Consider the following 21,536-nt stretch of genomic DNA (forward strand, 5'->3'; position numbering starts at 1 on the left):
TAGGTAATTTTATGTTGTTATTGTCAATGGAGATAACCCTTTGAGGATTTGACCCTGACTTTAGAGGTGCAATGACACCTAATATTCTGCCTGCCAGTCCCTTTTGCTCTCTGAAGCAACTTGAATTTTTCCTGTCCCAAACTGTCCCAGACTACCAATGCCCCTTCTTGGCAGCAGTGTGGCCTTGGACTTCCTACCTCTCTCTGAGGCCAGCTCAGCATCTTTCTTCTGTGGTTCACTGACATTTTAGCTCCAGACAATATCATTCTTTCATACTGATATATTTTCTGCAATCATGAACCATACCGCTGCATCCCAGCTAGGTACATACGTATTTCCTTCTTTTATTTTCCAATTTATTTTCCAATTGTTAGACAGTATATTAAGACTCTCCTCTCTCTTCTTTTATCCTTCTTTCTTTTCATGGTTGGCTCAAAACTGCCCCAAAGGGAAACTTCTATGCAAGAAAAGGAAGAACAATTAGATACAAAAGTAAAAATTTATGGAATAGCAATATTTAAATTTTCAAAAGAACACACATTTACCTTTATAATCTTTCCAAGTCTGTATATCTTTATATCTTCCTCTTCTAAAATTTCTTTTCCTCTAGGTCAGAATTCTCTAGTAGTTTTCATTTGTATATTTCTTAGGAGTAGAATTAAGCTTTCTTTTTTCATATAGTTAAGTCATTTGACTTTCTTTTCTGGGGACTGTCTGTTCTTATCCTTTGCCCATTCTATGTTAATGTTTTTTTTCCCCACTGATTCCCAGGAGTACATGTATTAATAGTTTAGCTCTTTATTATAACTATTTTGGTAAGATATTTTTCCCATTTGTCCTTTGTCTTTTGGTTTTATGATTTTTTTTTTCTCTGTAGAAGTTTCTTTTTATTTTGTGGAGTAAATTTTTATCTCTCCCTCTGTTTTTGGCTTCTGGATTTTGAGTCTTTGAAAGTCATCCTTCAAAATAATAAATTCTCCTGTATTTTCTTCTAGTACCTTTATGGTATAATTTTTTTTTACATTTAAATCTTAGATACATTTGGAATTAATCATAATATTCAATGTAGGGTATAGATAAAACTTATTTTTTTTCCCAGATGACTATCTGGTTAGTCAAATACCATTTATTGAATAATTCACCTTTTGCCCCACTGAAATGCCACCTTTATTAATAATAAATTTCTGTGTGTACTTGGGTCTTTTTCTGGAGTCTCTCTTCAGTTCCACTGGTTACTCTGTTTATGCATGCATTATATAGTTTAATTCTCAAGGCTTTATTATATGTTTTGATAAGGTTAGCACACCTTCCACTGCTCTTTTTGTTCAGATTTTCCTGGCTAATCTTAATTACTTTTCCATATGAATTTTAGAACCAACTGGCCTATTTAAAAAATAATGTTGTATTTATTGATATGATATTAAGTTTGTTAATGACATTAGAGAGAATATCTTTACGACGTTGAACATTCCTATCAAAAAATAGGTCTTTCAATTTGTTCAAGTTTTTTTTTTGTATTCTTTATTTTCAAGTTCTCTTCATATGGATCTTGCACTTTTTTGTGTAAGCCTATTGCTAGACATTTACATTTTTGTAGCTATTAGCATTTTCTTTCATTGTAGCTTGTGACTGGCTGCTGTGTTCTGTAAAAGCTATAGATGGCTATTTAATATTTCTGTCTTAAAGAATTTTCTTGTTTGCAGTAATGTTTTAACCTAAACACAATTCTGGGATTTTTTTCCCCCCAAATACCATATAATCTAAAAATAATATGTTTAATTTCTTTCCAAATTTTATAATTCTCTCCTATATAACTGCATTGACCTTCAGTACAGTGTATTACACAATTGTACCTCAAGAATAATATTAAATAAAGGTGCTTACAGAGGGCATCTGTGACTTTGTTTCTGAGTGTAAAAAGAATGACTTTAGTGCTGTGGCTTTCAATCTTGACTGCACATTTAATCATGCACATTAAAATCTCTGGCTGGCAGGACCCAGGTACTTTGTTTTAGGCTGAAATAGATACATTTTACCATGTCATCTACACATTTTAGTTTTGAAATTTTTAAGTAAAGTGTTTAAATGTTATTGAATATGTATTTTCTCTATAGAACTATTAGAATGAATTATGAATCCATTATTACTATATTAATATAATCAATTTTATTAGTGGATTTCCTATGCTGAACTATCCTTGCATTTCTTAAATAAAACTGGGCATCCAAGTATTATTCTTTTAATGTCCTATTAAGATTGTACTGAAGATTTCTTGCCATTAATATTCATAAGTGAGATTGATAGATCATTTGTTTTGTGTGTGGGAAATCATTGATAGGTTTGATATTGTCATGCTCACATTATAAAAAAAATATTTGGAATTGGGGCACCTGGGGGGCTCAGTTGGTGAAGCATCTGACTTTTGATTTTGGCTCAGGTCACGATCTCACAGTTCATGGAACTGAGCCCTGCATTGGGCTCTGTGCTGAAATCACGGAGACTGCTTTGGATTCTCTCTCTCTCTCTGCTGCTCCCCTGCTCATGCTATTTCTCTCTCAAAAGAAATAAATAAACATTTAAAAAGATAATTAGAACTTTTCTGTGATTTAAAATAACTTCTCTGGTATTGGAATGGATTTCTTTTTTTAAGTTTGGCTGAGTTTCCCTGGAAGCTTATGGACCTGGTACTTTGCTGTGTGTGTTGGGTGTGTGAGGATTGGGTAGATAGCATTTTGACAGCTTTTACGTTCTCTTCTATAGAGATCAGTTAATTTAGATTTTCTCTTACTGGGTATATTTTGGTAAATTATATTTTCCTAAAAATTAGCCCTTTAATCCAGCCACATTTTTAAATTCATTTTCAAAAGGTTGAGTATTCTTGGGGCACCTTAGTGGCTCAGTTGGTTGAGCATCTGACTTCAGCTTAGATCATGATCTTGCAGGTTATGAGTTCAGGACCTGCATCAGGCTCACTGCTGTTGGTGCAGAGCCTGCTTCGGACCCTCTGTTCCTCTGTCTCTCTGTTCCTCCCCAGCTTGTGCTCTTTCAAATAATAAATAAACATTAAAAAAAAAAAGGTTGAGTATTCTCTAAGATTACTGTACTATTTCCCCTTGTTTTGCTATTATTTTCATTTTTTTTTAAATTTTTTTCAACATTTATTTATTTTTGGGACAGAGAGAGACAGAGCATGAACGGGGGAGGGGCAGAGAGAGAGGGAGACACAGAATCGGAAACAGGCTCCAGGCTCTGAGCCATCAGCCCAGAGCCCGACGCGGGGCTCGAATTCCCGGACCGCGAGATCGTGACCTGGCTGAAGTCGGACGCTTAACCGACTGCGCCACCCAGGCGCCCCTCATTTTATGACTTCTTATTTTTACAACTGTAATTTTTATCTTGAATAGGTCAGATAGCAATGTATCTAATTATTTTAAAAAGCATCTTTCTTTCAAAAATCAGCTTTTGTGTTTATTAGTATTTCTTTTTATTATTTCCAGACACATTAATTTTTTTTTATCTTAAACTGCTTCTTTTTTCCTTTGCTTTGTTATTCCTTTTTCTCATAATTTCAGTCAGATTCTTAATCTATTGATTTTTCATCCTTTTTGTTAAAGTATACAGTGTTGTCAGTTCTCCTTGGAGCCCTGTTTGACCCAATTACTGTAGATTCTGAAAAAAAAAAAATGTTTTCATTATCATTGTTTTCTAAAAATTCTCCCATTTGGATCTGTTATTTCTTTAAAAAAATTTTTTTTTTCGGGGCGCCTGGGTGGCGCAGTCGGTTAAGCGTCCGACTTCAGCCAGGTCACGATCGCGCGGTCCGTGAGTTCGAGCCCCGCGTCAGGCTCTGGGCTGATGGCTCGGAGCCTGGAGCCTGTTTCCGATTCTGTGTGTCCCTCTCTCTCTGCCCCTCCCCCATTCATGCTCTGTCTCTCTCTGTCCCAAAAATAAATAAACGTTAAAAAAAAAATTATAAAAAAAAATTTTTTTTTTCAATGTTTATTTACTTTTGAGAGAGAGAGAGAGACAGCATGAGTGGGGGAGAGAGGCAGACAGAGAGGGAGATACAGAATCTCCAGGCTCTAAGCTGTCTACACAGAGCCTGATGTAGGGATTAAACTCTCAAACCAGGAGATAATGACCTGAGCCAAAGTTGGAGGCTCAACTGACTGAGCCACCCAGGTGTTTCTGTTATGTCTTTTTTGACTTGAGAGTTGACAGAGTTTAAAATTTTTCAGATGGAAATAATTTTTTCTTTTCTGATTTAGAAAACAATTTCTAGTTTATTGCATAGTGGTCAGAGGATATTTTCTGTACATTTTCTACTTTTTAGACATTTTTGGGGTTTTCTTTGTGGCTGAAAATATATTCACATATAAGAGGATATTCCATGAATAGTTGAAAATAAGGTGTATTTGACTTTCAAGGTGCGGAGTTTGATACAGACTTCTTATATCTGCTTTATTAATTATGTTAATAATCTTTGGGTTTTTTTTCTTAATATGTCATAAATTGAGAAACTTGAATTAAAATCTCCTATCTTCTAGTATATTTCTGAATATTTATAACTACCTCTATATTAAATACATTTTATCTTCATTGGGAATTGAACCCATTGTGAACATGCCCTTTTACCATGTTTAATGCTTTGCATCCTGACTTCTATCTTGTCTGATAATGAGATCAAGTCTTGTATTCTTTGTTTGCATTTGCCTAGTATACCTTTACCTCTTCTTTTGTTTTTAACCTTGAATTGGTGTTTCAAGAGTGCTTCCTGACAGATCCTGGAGTTAGGTTTTGTTTTGTGATCTGATCTGAGGATTTTTAAAAAATAAGTGAGTGAAGTTCATTTACATTAATTAGTATGATAGATGATTTTGGTGGTTTTTTTTTGTCATATTATTTTGTTATGTTGTTTACATGGATCAAATATTTGACTAAGTACTCTATTTGCTTTGCTGTGTGTATGTGTGGTTAGTTCTTTTAATATATAGAAAAAATGTGGTTTTATCCTATAAAGTTATCTTTATAACCTTATATAATATCTTTATTTCCATAATTCAGTGCTTCTCCACCTAGTTCACATCATGGTATACCTAGAAGATGGTGTTGTGTGACACCTTTGGATTAACGGATGAGACACCTCTAAAGGACTCTTGTGTGGTGGGGATCTTCCTCTGCCTCCAGCTCTGCCGCTGAGATGGGGGGGGGGGGTCCCTGTCTCAGCTCACCTGAGCATTTTCAGTGCACCTGTTAATAAGCTGTACTATTTCTTGATATCAGAAGGGTAAAATTAGCTCCTTCCCTCTTCCTTTCCCTCTTTTCCTCCCTGTTTAGTTTTCCTTGTGTTTACCTTTGTACCACCATATGTGCTTATATTTCTATTATTGATTTGTCAGCTCTAAATAATATCCTTTGATTCTGTCATTACAGACTCAGAAATCAAGATTTTTACTTCTTACCGTGTGTGTGTGTGTGTGTGTGTGTGTGTGTGTGTGTGTGTGTGTTTTAAGCCAGCTGCAAAGGGAGTTGAAAAAATGGTGTGAAGTTGAGTTGAATTGGTAAATGCCTTACTGGTCAATCAGGGTTTGGCCAGATGGTGGGTTTTCAAACTTACCCATGAAGATATGGTAATAATCAATAAATAGAAAATTAAACAATAGTAAAAAAGCCCCCAGAGAATCATAAGTAAGTGATCTTCTATTTGGAAGGCTTCCAGCCACAGTGGAAGCATTTCCAATAATTAAAAAGTGTGGTTTCTCCATTCAGTATAGCATTTATCTTTCTCCTTTCCCTCCTTTATATCTACTGCTTTCCCACTTTTGTCTTCCTTTTACTGTTGTGGTAACTTTCCCCCCCCCCCCTAATTTTCCATGCTGTATAATATCTGGGCAGGGGAAGGAGTTACTTTTCTCAAAACCATTCTTTGTTCATATTTCGTCACATTTTTCTTATCTGTTTCTCCCCTTTGAATTTAATATTTTCCCTTCAGTAGTTTTCATCTGTCCTTAATCTCTGCTTAAACGCCCTATCTTGGCTTCTTTCTCTGGTTTCTTTTTCACTCACTCGTCTCTCAAAATCTCACCATGCTCTTTCTAACCACACCAAATATCATCCATATTTTCTGTTGAAGTTTGTCTCCCATGGATTACATTTACTAGGAATTGTCTTAGCCTACTTGGGCTGCTTTAATAAAATACCACAGGCTGGTAGCTTAAACAACAGAAATTTATTTTTCATTGTTCTTGAGTCTGGGAAGTCCAAGATCAAGGTGCTGGCCAATATGGTTCCTAAAAAGGGCTTTCTTCCTGGCTAGCAGATGGAGATCTCCTCACTGTGTCCTAACATGACAAAGGGAGAGAGCTCTAGTGTCCCTACCTCTTCTTATAAGGGCACTAGCTCTGTTGGATTAGGGCCCACCCTTATAACTTCATTTAACCTTTGCACCTCTTCACAGGCCCTGTCTCCAAGTGAAGTCACATTGAGGGTTAGGGCTTCAACATATGAATGGGGGGTTTCATAATCTGGTCCATAGCAGGACAGCATGTGTTTATTGATCTATTATTTGCCAAGGATCTTCTATACCATTATACAGTTTTCCTTATTGTTACACAATAGTATGGGACTTTCTATGGGGCAATACAAATTATTTCTTTTTAAATTGTGGTAGAAAATACATAATATAAAATGCATAATCTTAATCATTTGTAAGTGTATGATTCAGTAGTATTGAGTATATACAATTTTTTTTTTTACAAGCCAAGGATCTGTTTTTTCTTAACCAGCATTTAAAGTTCTATGTTCATAATATTTTTTTTTTGAGCATTTACTTCTTGCTAGACATAGTATTGAGTGGTTTACATGGATTATTTCATTTAATACTCATAATAACTCTACAAGTTAGAAACTATTATTTCATCCTGTTTAACAAGTAGAGACCCAAGTCTCAGCTAAATAACTAGTTTAAGGTTGCATAGCTAGTAAATAGCAGAGCTGAGATTCAGTGTGTTTAAATTGAATCCAAATTGACTGTGGAACTAATCTCCTTAACCACTCTTCTGCACCATATTTTTATTCTGTTTTTAAGAATAAAATATGCTAATATGGATAAGATATTTACTATATGTTCCAGTGTTTATGTAAAATGGATCTGTTACAAATGCCTGATTTATGTTTCCAGTGATAGAGGAATCATCAAAGCAATTAATGTAAAACTGACATGAAAAGACATTTACTTCTCCAGAATTTGTTTTCCTAAGGTGAATGGGCATAGAATGAGATTTCTCAACTTTGGCACTATTGACATTTTGTTCTGGATAATTGTTTGGGGGAGGGGAGTTGTCCTGTGCATTGTAGGATGTTTACTAGTATCCTTGGGCTCTACTCCCAAGATGACAGCAGCACTACTCTCCTTAGTCCTAAACAAAACAAAACAAAACGAAACAAAACCTTCAGACATGGCCAGATGTCCCCTAGGGGGAAAATCTCCCACAGTCAAGAACCTCTAGGCTAGAATGCAAAATATTCCATTACAGTTGACCCTTGAATAACATGAGGGTTAGGGGCACTGATCTCCCATGTAGTCAAAAATCCACATAAAATTTTGACTCCCTCCAAATTTAATCAGTGACAGCCTACTGTTGACTGGAAGCCTTACCAATAACCTGAACAGTTGATTAACACATATTTTGTATATATATTACATAATGTATTCTTAAAATAAGCTAGAGAAAAGAAAATGTTAAGAAAATCATGGGAAAATACATACACAGTACTGTACTGTATTTACTGCAAATAAGCCACATATAAGTGGATCCACAAGTTCAACACCATGTTGTTTAAGGGTCAACTGTATTTAGACCCTAAACCCAATAGTCATCTGGATGTTTTATGTATTTAAAAAAAATCTATATTGAATGCATGCTGTGTTCCAAGTACCATTTAATTCTTTTAAAAAAAATTTTTTTTAACGTTTATTTATTTTTGAGAGAGAGAGAGACAGAGCATGAACGGGGGAGGGCCAGAGAGAGGGAGACACAGAATCTGAAACAGGCTCCAGGCTCTGAGCTGTCAGCACAGAGCCCGACGTGGGGCTCGAACTCACGGACCGCGAGATCATGAGCTGAGCCGAAGTCGGACGCTTAACTGACTGAGCCACCCAGGTGCCCCCCAAGTACCGTTTTCTAAGAGCTTTACAGATATTAACTAATCCCCCCAAATTATAAGGTATACCTATTAGGTATACAAGTTATAATCCCTCAACCCTATAAGGTAGATACCATGTAGTAGATACATTATGTTAGAGGAAATACAAACCCTGCCAGTCTAATGGGAAAGCCCCCATTCCGATCCACAATGCTTAAGTTCTTATTTGGCTGTGCAGTGACTTCCATTTGCCATTCTTGATAAAGTTTTCAATATTATATGACTAATTGAGAAAAGTAATAAAAAATACGAAATAATTTTTTTCCCTCATAGGAAGAGAATGTGTACTAGATTTAATAGAAAAGGATATAATGCAGTGAGTGATTACTTTGGCTGTCTTGGCCTCTGAATGTTCCTTTTTGGCCATTGTCCAAGAACTGCTCATGGTTCTAGGTTGTTCATCCTCCCAGAACAATGAATAGAAGGAAGTAGTGTTCAGTTTTCTGTTGGTAGAGTACTTATATATGTCCATTCCCAGTTGGAGCTTCAAGATAATTTTCCCCAGATGCAATTTTATAGTTTGTGCAACAGGGAAATTGTCAATAAAATCTTTGCCTCTCATCACCTGTTAGATTATCAAAGCAAGCAATATAGACACTTCTTCATTTGATAGAAAGTGTCAAGGAAGTGAAGCATCTGACGATCTACATTAAACTTAATATTTTTCACAATAAAAGTTTTTTTTTAAGTTTATTTGAGATAGAGAATGTGTGTGTGCACATGCGTGAGTGAGCAGGGGAAGGGCAGAGAGGAAGAGAGAGAATCCAAAGCAGGCTTTGCACTATCGGCACAGAGCCCAACGTGGGGCTCGAACCCATGAACCATGAGATCATGACCTGCGCTGAAATCAAGAGTTGGACACTTAACCAACTGAGCCACCCAGGTGCCCATATGATGAAATTTTTAAAAAAATTACAAATGTAGAGGGAATAGAATAATGAACCTGATGTACTCACCATTCATATTTAATGCATAGTGTCATCTATACTTATGCTTCCAATCAGATTTTTTGGAAACAAATCCCATTATTATTTTACTTGTGCTGTTTCATTATGTCTCTCTAAAAAGATAAAAAACCATTTTGAATACAGCTGTACAAAACCATGATCTCATCTAAACATGTATAAAGAATTTGATATCAGATGTGTAGGCAGTGATTATATTTTTTAATTGTCATATAATTCTTTTTATAGTGTTTAACTTGAATCTAAATAAGGTTCATGAATTGCTATTGGTTTATTTGTTTTTAAATTTTCTTTCTCAGGATTTTTATTTAAAAAAATTTTTAATGTTTATATTTGGGGGGGCATGAGTGGGGGAGAGGCAGAGAGAGAGGGATACACAGAATCTGAAGCAGGCTCCAGGCTCTTGAACTGTCAGCACAGAGCCCGATCCGGGCTTGAACCCATGAACCACAAGATCCTGACCTGAGCCGAAGTCAGGTGCTGAACTGACTAAGCCACGCAGGTGCCCTGATGATTTTATTTTTTTGAGGTAAAATTTACCTTCTAAGTCTTTCAATCTATAGATTCCCCATATTCTTGTTTTTTTTTTCTTTTTAGAAATATGTTGTTTATGTTATAATATAATGGATTTATTATTATTTTAATGCTTTAATAAGTATTTAAAAAATTTCTGAGTTTTTATTTCCAACATGGTAAATACCAATAGATGTAAACCTGCACAAACAAAAGCTCTTTGAGGTCCCCAGCAATCTTTTTTTTTTTTTTTTTTTTTTTTGAAGACCACTTCAGTCATAAACTCACTACCAAGGGTTTAGATTAACTAATGCACTCATGGAATGTCACACTATAAAGAAGTACTATTTTAAAATTAGTTAAAACAATATAACAGATGATTCCTAAGGTTCCACCTAAACCTAAGATCCAACCATTCTACACGAGAGGTCCTAATAAATGTACTATTTTTCAGCACAACTTCTCATCCTTAAGTCTCCTTTTTTCTTGAAACCCTTTGAATCCCCCTGGCCAGTTCCATCCGACCTATGTAAAATGGTATCTGTTTTGATTTACCCACATTGATCTACCTTATTTCCTAAACTTCAGTGATTTGAGTAGTACCATCACAATTTTTTTCCCCAAATGCCTAACACCTCTACTACTATTTTTCTTTGAATTGGCACACTTTTGGAGCACCTGGGTGGCTGAGTCGGTTGAGCTTCTGACTTTGGCTCAGGTCATGATCTCACCCACCGCTCATGAGTTTGAGCCCCACCTTGGACTCTGTGCTGACAGCTCAGCACAAGCCTGGAGTCTGCTTCAGATTCTGTGTCTTCCTGTCTCTCTGCCCCACCCCCGCTCATGCTCTGTCTTCTCTCTCAAAAAGTAAACATTAAAAAAAAATTTTTTTTAAATGGCACACTTTTGTTTTGAATTTAAATACCCTCTTTAGCTTTATCACACAGAGTATTATCCATGAAAGGTGCTAGCTGTGCATTTTTTCACATAGTAAAATAAATGCATAACTAAATATCTTAAGTAAAAAGGGCATTTATGAAAATTTAAAGTACAAAGTAATCATCCTTGTACTGCCAAAAATCTACTCTTTTACCTCCAGTGGTCTGCACATAGCACTGTGGTAACCTTTCTGTGCTGTACCTGTGTGGTTCCTTGCCCATCGTCCCCACCAGGGAGGACGGGGACTGGCTTTCTTCTCCGTATCACCATGTTAGGAAGCCTGGTGCCAGGTGCATAATATGCTTTCAATAAATGTTTGATGAATGAATGTCTCTCTTACTATCACCATAGTGAAATACCATTAGCAAGGGGCGCCTGGGTGGCTCAGTCGGTTGAGCGGCCGACTTCAGATCAGGTCATGATCTCGCGGCCCGTGAGTTCGAGCCCCGCGTTAGGCTCTGTGCTGACAGCTCAGAGCCTGGAGCCTGTTTCAGATTCTGTGTCTCCCTCTCTCTGACCCTCCCCCCTACATGCTCTGTCTTTCTCTGTCTCAAAAATAAATAAACGTTAAAAAAATTTTTTTTTTGAAAAGAAAAAGAAAAAAAAATACCATTAGCAAATAGAAATCTTTGCTATTTTCTCTTTGATTCCCAACCTCAGATAACTTCATCATTCAAACATGGAATCAAAACATAAAGAAGTAGCTAAACATGTGGAAGTGAAGTAGGGCCTGTTTTTCTACCACCTAAAACTTAGTTGTTGTTTTTATGATAGGACAGGATATATATTTCCGTTGAAGAAAGGGGTCCTTTATCCCACAGTTTCCCGTCCTCAGATCTCTGATTTTCCTGCAAACTAGTGTTTAAATCTAGAGGCTTGTTCAAATTCAGGCTCCTTAAAAAAATGGTTATTTTTAGAAAGATTACTTTATAGGTTGTGGTATGTTCTTTGATCAGGAGGCACATAATTTCTGGTTAGTGGTTTAGATGACTATATTTCAGATCCATCGATTCATGAGAGGTTGCAAAACTTGATAAGTTAATTCTATCATTTCCTCTTTGTTCTTTAGCTGGAATGTCTATAAAAAGACACTTCCCACTATCGACCATTGTGTTACCCAGAGGTACAGGTTATGCAGAAAACTTGCTTAAATGTTTTCTTTTTTCTTTGTTCTTTTTTTTTTTTCTTCAAAATAATCAGTTGACTCCTTAGCATCCTCCAAGGAGTTTGAGTTGTAGAGTTTTGTTGTGTTTGGTTTTAGTTTTATTATGAATAAAAATCACAAGTGAATAAACATATTTGATACATTTAACCTATTGGAGTTATTATCTGCATGCTCAACTTGTCCCAATTTTGGCTAGTGGGAGTCTTTTTGGTTTGGCTCCTGAGGTTCTTTGGCATAATCCTGATAAATTGAGATAGTTTCCTTGCTGACTGGTTGACAAAATACTTTAACTCATCTTGGACATATTCTGCCCCAGACCTAGAATCAACAATTTCTTGAAGGAGACTTGGTTCCTTCAAGTGGGAAATGACCTTTAGAAAACATAATCTGAGTGCTAGTGGTGTTCATTGCTATTCATCATTATTCTGAGGCCCTTTCAATGCTAGAGTTACTTTTAAAGATGGAATATACTCTAAGTTCATATGCATCTTTCTTATTCAAATTTGGAACTTTTAAGCCTCCAGAGTTTTTATTTCATCTTACATTTGTGTTTTCTTTAAACAATACTGAAAGCCTTAGTTTTTTTTTTTTAGTCCTTTTTTTTTTTTTAAAGTTTATTCATTTTGAGAGAGAAAGAAAGAACATGAGCAGGGGAGGGGCAGAGAGAGGGAGAGAGAGAATCCCATGCAGAGCCCTACATGGGGCTCAATCTCATGAACCATGAGATAATAGCCTGAGACAAGATCAAGAGTCAGATACTTAACTGACTGAGTCATCCAGTCGCCCTTGAAAGCCTTAGTTTTTAACCATAGTGGAATAAGCACTCATTTTATTTATCTTATAATACTATATAACTGTCTCATATTAACAATATTGAGTCTTCCCCATCTTGTAAGATGGTGGGTGAAAAAGCTGAGAACCAGATACTAAGGAGAAGAACCTGAAGCCAAGAAGGCTGATGCTGGTGGCAGAGTTAAGAAGGGTAACCTTAAGGCTAAAATGCCAAAGAAGGGGAAGCCCCACTGCAGCCGAAACCCTGTCCTAGTTAGAGGAAGTGGCAGATGTTCCCAATTGACTATGTATTCCAGAAGGGCAGTGTACCAGAGGAAGTATTCAGCAGCTAAATCTAGGGTTGAATACAAAAAGTAGGAGAAGGTTCTTGCTACTATCACAAAACCAGATGGTGGTGACAAGAATGCTGGTACCTGACTGGTTAAACTTTGTAAAATGCCTAGGTATTATCCTACTGAAAATGTGCCTCGAAAGCCGTTGAGCCATGGCAAAAAAACCTTTCAATCAGCATGTGAGAAAACTGTGAGCTACCATCACTCCTGGGACCATTTTGGTCATCTTCACTGGGCACCACAGAAATAAGAGGGTAGTTTTCCTGAAACAGCTGAGCAGTGGTTTGCCACTTGTGACTGCATCTCTGGCCCTCAATCAAGTTCTTTGCGTAGAACACACCAGAAACTTGTGATTGCCACCTCCACCAAAACTGTTATAAGCAACATGAAAATCCCAAGACATCTCATTGATGCTTACTTCAAGAAGAAGAAGCTATATGAACCCAGCCACCAGGAAGGTGAAGTCTTTGACATGGAGAAAGAGAAATAGGAGATTATAGAGCAGAGCAAGATTGATCAGAAAGCTGTGGACTTGTAAATGCTACCAAAAATCAAAGCTGTTCCTCAGCTTCAAGGCTACCTCCACTCTGTTTTCTCTCACAGGTGGAGTTCATCCGCACAAATGGGAGTGTTCTAAATTTCTTACAAAGGACCTAATTAAATAACTGATCCATTTCAAAATAAAAATAAAACAATATTGACATTATTACTAGCAACATGTTTACTAAAGACCATATATTTTTCCCTCATTTTTGTTGTTAGGTTATATCCCTTTAGGGATATATAGTCAAATTACTATATTGTAAAGTTATATGGAATAACTCCTTTAAGTTGTTATGCTGAAAAGTTATGATTCTTGGGGATTGCTTTATTTAATTTTGTCTTAAAATTATGTAAAATATTTAAATGGTTCTAAGATTAAATCTACAAAACAGGTCATATTCAAAGGAGTCCAGGGTCTATCCTTATCCTCTAACCAATGCTCTTCCCTCTTCTATAGGTAACAATTTTTTAAATGATTTATGATTTTTTAATATCAGCAAATACATATTTATATCCCTCTTCTTAAATAAACAGAAGTCACTGTAAATACTTCTCATCTTGCTTTTTTTTTACTTAATAATATATCTTGAAGATTTCTTCATAATAGTATATTAAGATATTCCCTATTCCCCTTTTGACCGCATAGTACCCCATAGTTAATTCAACCAGTTTCTATTGATAGGCATTTGGGTTGTTTTTGGTCTTTTCTCTTCCAAATAATATTTCAGTTAAGAACCTTATACATAGATATTTTTATTATTTTTGTCAGGGTGGCTTTGAGCATATATCTTTTGTTTTTGTCAGTACATCTTTATTTAGGAATATTCTTTAGTGATTCTTGTAGCAAGAAACTAGGAATGGTAAATTCTCTCACTTTATTTGTTTGAAAATATATTTTTTGCCTTTATGTAATAGTGTTGCTGGGCAAAGAATTTTAAGTTAATAGTTACTTACTTTTAGCACACTGAAGATAGTACTTGATTGGCCTCTATTGTTGCTAATGAGCAGTTGCTATTAAGACATAGAACTATTTCTTTATGCATAATTTAACTTTTCTTTTTGGTTGCTTTAAGATACTCTTTTAGTTCCAGATTATCTACAGTTTCACTAAGATGTGCTTGGCATGGATATATTTTGATTTACCATGTTTGGTTTTCATTTTGGTACTTGAAAAGTTTATTTATTGGCGGGAAGGGGCAAAGAGGGGGGAAGAGAGAGAGAATCCCAAGCAGACTCCATGCTGACAACTGGCTCAGGGCTCGAAGTCACTAAAGGTGAGATCATGACCTGAGCTGAAATCAAGAGTCAGATGCTTAACTGACTGAGCCACCCAAGCATCCCTTCATTTTGGTACCCAAATCAGAAGAGTCTTCTCTTTAATTAATTCTGCAAAAAGTTCTTAGCCATTTTCTTTTCTATTATCTTCCTTCGACTCCAACTCCTTTACCCCACCACCTTTTCCTTCTCATGCTCTTATCAATTGTACTTCCTCAGTCTATTTTCCATGTCTCTTAATTTCTCTTTCATATATATTTATTTCTTATAGTCTCTCATTTTAGCAGTTTTAGTAATTTACTTAAATATGTATTCCTGTTCACATTTTTAAAAAGTTGCATGCATGTTTTTACTAAGTTGTTTTATAGTGCAAAGTAATTGTGTGTGTAACAGGGTGTTCACTGGGATTTGTGCTTCCTCTGAAATGACCACTAAAGGGTAAAAAACTGAGGGAAAGGAGACATCAAGTACCTCACATTCTAGAGAACCTCCTAGTAACTGGGGCTTATCAAGGATAGCCTCACTGGATCTTCTGTCTACACAAACACCCAGGAGCTTAACTATATTATCAGAACATGAAGGAGAAGAAGAAATCATGGGAACCATGATAAGCCATCATTGTGCTGGAGAGGTCTCCTCTGCCCCCAAAACCCAAGTGTTAGGGGGAAGCACCAAACATCTCATTGGCATCTCATTCCCCAGTTGGGTAGCAGACTTGGTGGTGTGCCTCTGTGTCTATGTGAGCAGCAGGTGAGGAAACCTGAGAAAGATGGGAGGGTGGAACAGCATGGGGGCTCCAGAAAGGAGCCAGCAGCCCTCTCTGCTATTTGGTGGGTGAGATTCACTTGGATCAAGTAGACATTGTGGAGAGTAGTCTTTTTTTTTTTTTTTTTAATTTTTTTTTTCAACGTTTTTTTTATTTTTGGGACAGAGAGAGACAGAGCATGAACGGGGGAGGGGCAGAGAGAGAGGGAGACACAGAATCGGAAACAGGCTCCAGGCTCCGAGCCATCAGCCCAGAGCCTGACGCGGGGCTTGAACTCACGGACCGCGAGATCGTGACCTGGCTGAAGTCGGACGCTTAACCGACTGCGCCACCCAGGCGCCCCGAGAGTAGTCTTGATTAAATATTTTGCCAGTTGGCACCTGAGAGGGAAGGTCACTGGATGAGGAGATTATAGTGGCAAGAGACTGTGGGATAGACCTCCCAGGACAGAAGCTGAGTGTGGAAACATGATGAGTCACCACCAGCTGCTCTCCTACAGAGGGTAAGGGGCCCCAGAGAGTGTTCTGGAGAACTTACAGCTATGCTTTGCATTTCTGTTCCTCTCCAGAATCTTTAGTTTCTTTCTTTGATGAGTAGTTTTACTACTACTGCATTAGGGTAAGTAGACTCATTTTCTTGTTTGTTTTTTTATTTGGGTGAATACATTTATTGCTGTTTGCTGGTCTTTACTATTTAAAAAAATTTTTTTTCAATGTTTTATTTGTTTTTGAGAGACAGAGTATGAGTAGGGGAGGGACAGAGAGAGAAGGAGACAGAATCCACGAAGCAGGCTCCAGGCTCTGAGCTGTCAGCACAGAGCCCGATGTGGGGCTCGAACCCATGAACCATGAGATCATGACCTGAGCCAAAGTCAGATGCTTAACAGACTGAGCCAGCCATGCACCCCTGGTCTTTACTATTTTTTATTCATTTTGTTTGCCCTGTTAATCTCAGCACTGACCTTTTAGCCTCATTAGGCTGTATGACATTTGACATACAGCTTCTTGGTGTTTGATGTGATACTTTATACTAAAAGTGAATCTGCTTTAGTCCATCCAGCATTTGTTGCCAACTTCCTTCTCTGTATCCAGATACCCCGTCACCACCCTCTTTCTGCACTGACTGAATCTTCCTTTGCAGCTGCGGCCACTATCCTGATGCTCCTCATGACCAGCCCTCACATGTGCTTTGTGCTTCAATGAAGGGGACACTTGTGCAATCAGGTAGGAAGAGATCGATTTTTCCAGAGTGATTTATACCCTCTGATAATTGAGCTATCATCAGTGACACCGCTGAGCACGCAAAAGAAAGTGGCACCTCTAGTTACAGGGAGAGCTGAGTCCTTGGAAGCATCTGAAAATGGTGACAGGACCATCTGGATATCACAATAAAATTCTAGCATCATCAGGAGTCCCTGGGCAGTATATGTGAATTTAAGAGAAAGAAACATTGTATATTCAAGGAAAATTCTGGAATGAGAACTGAGTTTTAAAAGAGGTCATAAGCAAAGGCATAGAGTTACCCTTGAACCTTGATACTACCTTGATATTACTCCCATATTCTTTGTGCCTCTTTCTATAAACAGAGATTAAGAAAGATGATGTGTTCTCTGCTATGGTTTTATTACATCCCCAAGTATAGATACACATTCAAAATGTTGCAATACCATGCCAAATGACAAGTGGCTAGGACTGTCAGACTTGATGAACAGAGAGGCTTGGGTTTGAATCTTGATGTTGCTGTTTATTTGTTGCATCACCTTGGGCAAGTCACCCACCCTTTTTGAGTCTGTTTCCTCATAATACCTATTTTACAGAGTTGTGGTGAGGTTAGACGTGAAATTGATGTAGAAACACTTGGCACCTGGCCCATAACTCACAAGGTTGGCTTCTTTTTTGGACAATGAGAACAAAACCCACATTGGAATGAGCTGGGACTTATATTTCTCTTCTCTTTGTTGTTTGATTTTCACTGATTATAAAGCAAGTCATACAGATTAATTTGTTGGACAAGAGTGTGATTGTTGAACTTAGAAATATCAAGAAGAGAAATTTAAACAGAAGTTGTAAGAAGGAAATCTGTCTTCTGTGAATACAGTGAATCATGGGAGTCTGGATGGACCCTTTAATATTTTAATAGGGTTTCTGGGTCATGGGCCCTCTATTGTCTTACCTTCGGTTGACTCCATTTGATGACAGCACTAAGAATTGATGATTTCTTTATCCCCAGAAGACAACTGAAGACAGAGGAGGAAGGAGTAAATCTCTAGAGTTCCTAAGGTTGGGGACCATCTGCTCAGGGATCATCTTCATGTGTATCAGGCCAAACCATAGGCACATGAAACTTAGAGTTTCCTCCTTCCTTGCCAGTAAAACCCACTAGCTCAGAACCTTGGGAATCGGTCTTGCCCTTGCTTCCGCAGTCAGAGCCTGAATGTGGTTTGGAATGTAAATGTTAGAATTGAAAGCATGTCTTTGGAGTAGGACAGACCTGGACCTGATCCTGGTATACGGTCAGTGCCCTGTAAATTGTGTGTATTATTATTTTTACTCCCGATTCAGCTTGTGTACTTCAGTCACATTGATCCTTAATCTTCCTTTGAATGTTTCTGTGTAGAGGAGTCTTTAAGTGATTAGTTTTGGATTCTTAGCTTTTATATTCTGCACTTTGAATTCTGTCCATGTAGCCAAACGACTCATGCTAATTTCAGTGCTCTCAATATAGAAGACATTTCTTAGATACAGGATCTATTCCAGAGCATTCAAGGAAGACTGACAGGTCATTTTGGGATGGGCTCCATTCTACTTTCCAAATTCAGTTTTTCTTCTCAAACTCTTCCAGGACCTGTGAATTTAAAGACCGTCATTTTAGTATCAGGGTTTTATGCAACAACGCCAGTCACTCCCACCCTCATATATTACCCTCTTTGGCCAGGAAATCGATAGAAGTGGTCAAGAGATACTGATGCTTTGTTTTGAAAATGTACATATTAATGCTCATCTCTCTTCTCATCTTGTGATCAGAATTTTGCCACCATATAGGTAAAGACACAATTAGGATTTTTGCCAGCTTTTGTGTTGTTTCATTTTAGTATCCTTCTTGGCCTCAGAACCTCCACCCCCCCCCCCCCCCCCTCACTGTTGATGCTCTTCCATAACATTTACTCTTAGTGGATACCTTCCTTTCCTGGCCATATCTCAGGTCATCCTTCTTTAGGAAAGAGATGTCATTACAAACCTAGTGATTTTAAAGAGGAAGGTAACAGTAATAGGTGAGATTTATGGAACGTTCACCATGTATCAGACACTACTGTAACCACTTTGTATATATGAACACATTTAATACAACTCCATGAAATAAATGCTATTGTTCTTTCCCTTTTATAGTTGGGGAAACTGCTACAAGAGAGGATCAGTACCTTGTATAGCTGGAGCAAGTAGACAACAGTTAGCTTGGCCACAGGTCTTCGTGGGCTGTGGAGAATTTCCTCTGTAGGACCTCTAGGTTCAGACACTGACATCCAGGATCCTGGCTCAGGCATTCCCAAATAAGGTGCTCTTGTCATATCAGCAGGAGCATAAACATAAAAACATTTCCTACAAAATTTATAAAATGCTGGAATACTGTGTCATTTCTGCAAATCTCCTTTAAAAGCACGTCTGCCAGACAACCTATATGACATTACCTTTGTACTCTGAAAAAGATATTATGAAGTAATAAAAAAAATACTAAAATAAGGTCACTTCCCTCCTCTTAAAAGGTATTTTTAGAGCTTGTTTTCCAGACAAAAGAAGTTGAACTGAAGTCACTTTCGTTTGAAAATCAGGTGAAAGTCAACAACATTGCTACTTATGAAATTAAAAAGCAACACATTCCCAGGAGAGTATCTTTACATGCAAACTAATGTCTAAGGTCAAAAAAAAAAAATTAGACGTAATTCAGTCCAACAACAGGTAATTTTGAAAAGAGCCTGTTTAGGAACTACCCACTAAGTGGGAGTTAGCAGGTTACAATTATTTTTTGGTTTATTCTAAAATTCACTTGCATAGGCATAGCCTATGGGGGTGGGTGGGAAGGGGACCCTGATTTGAAACATGTAGCTGCCAACCAAACAATGAAATGAAGAGAACAATAAACAAAGGAAACCTTTCCAAAGGCTCTCTTCATTTACATTCTGAGATTACTAGCCTCATCTCTCTGCTGAAATAGCCTTACGTTACTGGCCGTCCAAAAGCATAATCAGGTACTAGCGGGAGCTTTTGCTCCAGCAAACTGCATGAAGAATATTTGAATGCTGCCAAGACTATAGGTGCCTGTTTCAAGTTGTCATAGTATATGCTATAAGGTGTCATAAATAAGGGGGGTATATTTATAAATCTGACATTAAAAATGTGTTCCTAAAATATCTTGTGTGTTCCCTGGCCATGTCAGCATAGAAATAATGTTTAGTATTTGTTTATTTTACTGGACCACCCCATGAACCTGGGGGAAACATGTTAGAAAAAAAATTATAGCTACGCCAACTATTCTGGGAGATACACGAGCCCTCCATGTTTATCAGGTTGAGGGCACTGTATTTTGATGTCAATAAGCAATTTTTCCAGCCCGGTCTCCTGCCCGACCCTTTTAATCCATCAATATATTATTAGAGATAAAGTTGGTGGATGCCTGCTGCAGTTAGAAGATAAATGACATCTCTGAAGTCAGGCATTAAAGACTAGATTAAGGCCTTGTGACACCGTTTTCAGTGCTCATCTGTGCACTTCTGTTCAACCTATCACACTGAGTGACAAGAAAGAAAAATAATGAACTGGGCCAGGGGAAGAAGAAGAAAAAAAAAAAGGCAGAAAAAGAGAGAGATTTTTTTCCCCCTAACACACAAACTACATCAGTTCATACTCGGGATTAGACTGCATTTAAAGAAAGGAAAAAAGAAAAGAAAATGGGGAATTGGGAAGGACAGGGAAGGGGCTGTTCTATAAAGATGAAAATAGGCAGGCAAAAGGAACATTAAAGCCAAGAATTCCATTTCTGCCTGGCCAGTGTGGCTTTTGGTACCCCCCACCTGCCTCCCAGCCTCTCCCATGCAGACATCTCTCAGTTGGCATCCAGTTGCTCCAGGAATCTGCTCCTTCTCCAAGTTGGGAGTGCTGACATAAATCTTGCTAAGAGGCAGGGCTCGGCTTTAAATCTTAGTGAATCATGTTCTTCTATTCCCGCCAAAGGATTTCCTTCACACTGCTACCATTGGTCTGGTTGGAGGTATTAAAGAGTTTTGTAACTGTGTTCTGATAGTGATTTTGAATATGGCTCCTGACTTGACAAATACACATGTTGAATTTTTTCCTATTGTGTGGAAAACAGTAGCCACAAATTAATTGCAAGGTGGAAGCAAAAGGAAAGGGAGATGCAGGCCAGGGGAGAGGGCCCAGATTTGTGGGTAGGGGACCTAGAGTCTACTCTAAGACTGATTTGCCCTCACTCACTTTTTTAGTCACTTAGTAGAAATAAAACCATTCCCCTCTCCATATGTCTTGCCAGCTTGCAAGGATAGAAGGGACACTTTCCTGTAGACCTCTTTTGTTCCTGGTGTTTCAACAATCCTCCTTAGAATCCAAGTCCTTGAGACATTTATATGCATGGTGGTGGTCCTGGGACCCTCCACACTAGAACACACAGAAGGCCCTCCACTGGTATTTGGTAACTGAGAATTCACAAAACACCTGTCTGACCCCAAGCACCTGCTGAATGCCTCATGTAAATTTTTCTGCCATCATAAATATCCCTTGTCTCCAATTAAATACTTGTCTTTCTAGCCTTTAGTAAGCTTCTCCTGCTGTTCATCTCATCATCCAGGGTCAATACATTCCATTTGTTTCCAAGTCCCGGTCCTGGACGTTGCTTCCTTCTTGCATGTTCTTGTTCCATACCCGCTTCTGTAGTCCTAGTTCAAGGCCTCTTTGTCCCAGGCTTTATTTCCGTATTTTATTTCTGTCCTTTAAATCCATCATATCAGCTGACTCTGGATTGATCTTCCCCAA

At 37.7% G+C, this 21,536-nt stretch overlaps 1 pseudogene; it reads left to right on the top strand.

The window, feature by feature from the left end:
• The window catches only part of LOC121034181 (60S ribosomal protein L6-like), a 61,485-nt pseudogene extending 47,909 nt beyond the window's left edge, over positions 1-13,576 (top strand).
• The last annotated feature ends 7,960 nt before the right edge of the window (positions 13,577-21,536 follow it).

Source organism: Herpailurus yagouaroundi, unplaced genomic scaffold (genome assembly GCF_014898765.1).
Source record: "Herpailurus yagouaroundi ecotype Mexico unplaced genomic scaffold, PumYag 159, whole genome shotgun sequence".
Classification (NCBI taxonomy): Eukaryota; Metazoa; Chordata; class Mammalia; order Carnivora; family Felidae; genus Herpailurus; species Herpailurus yagouaroundi.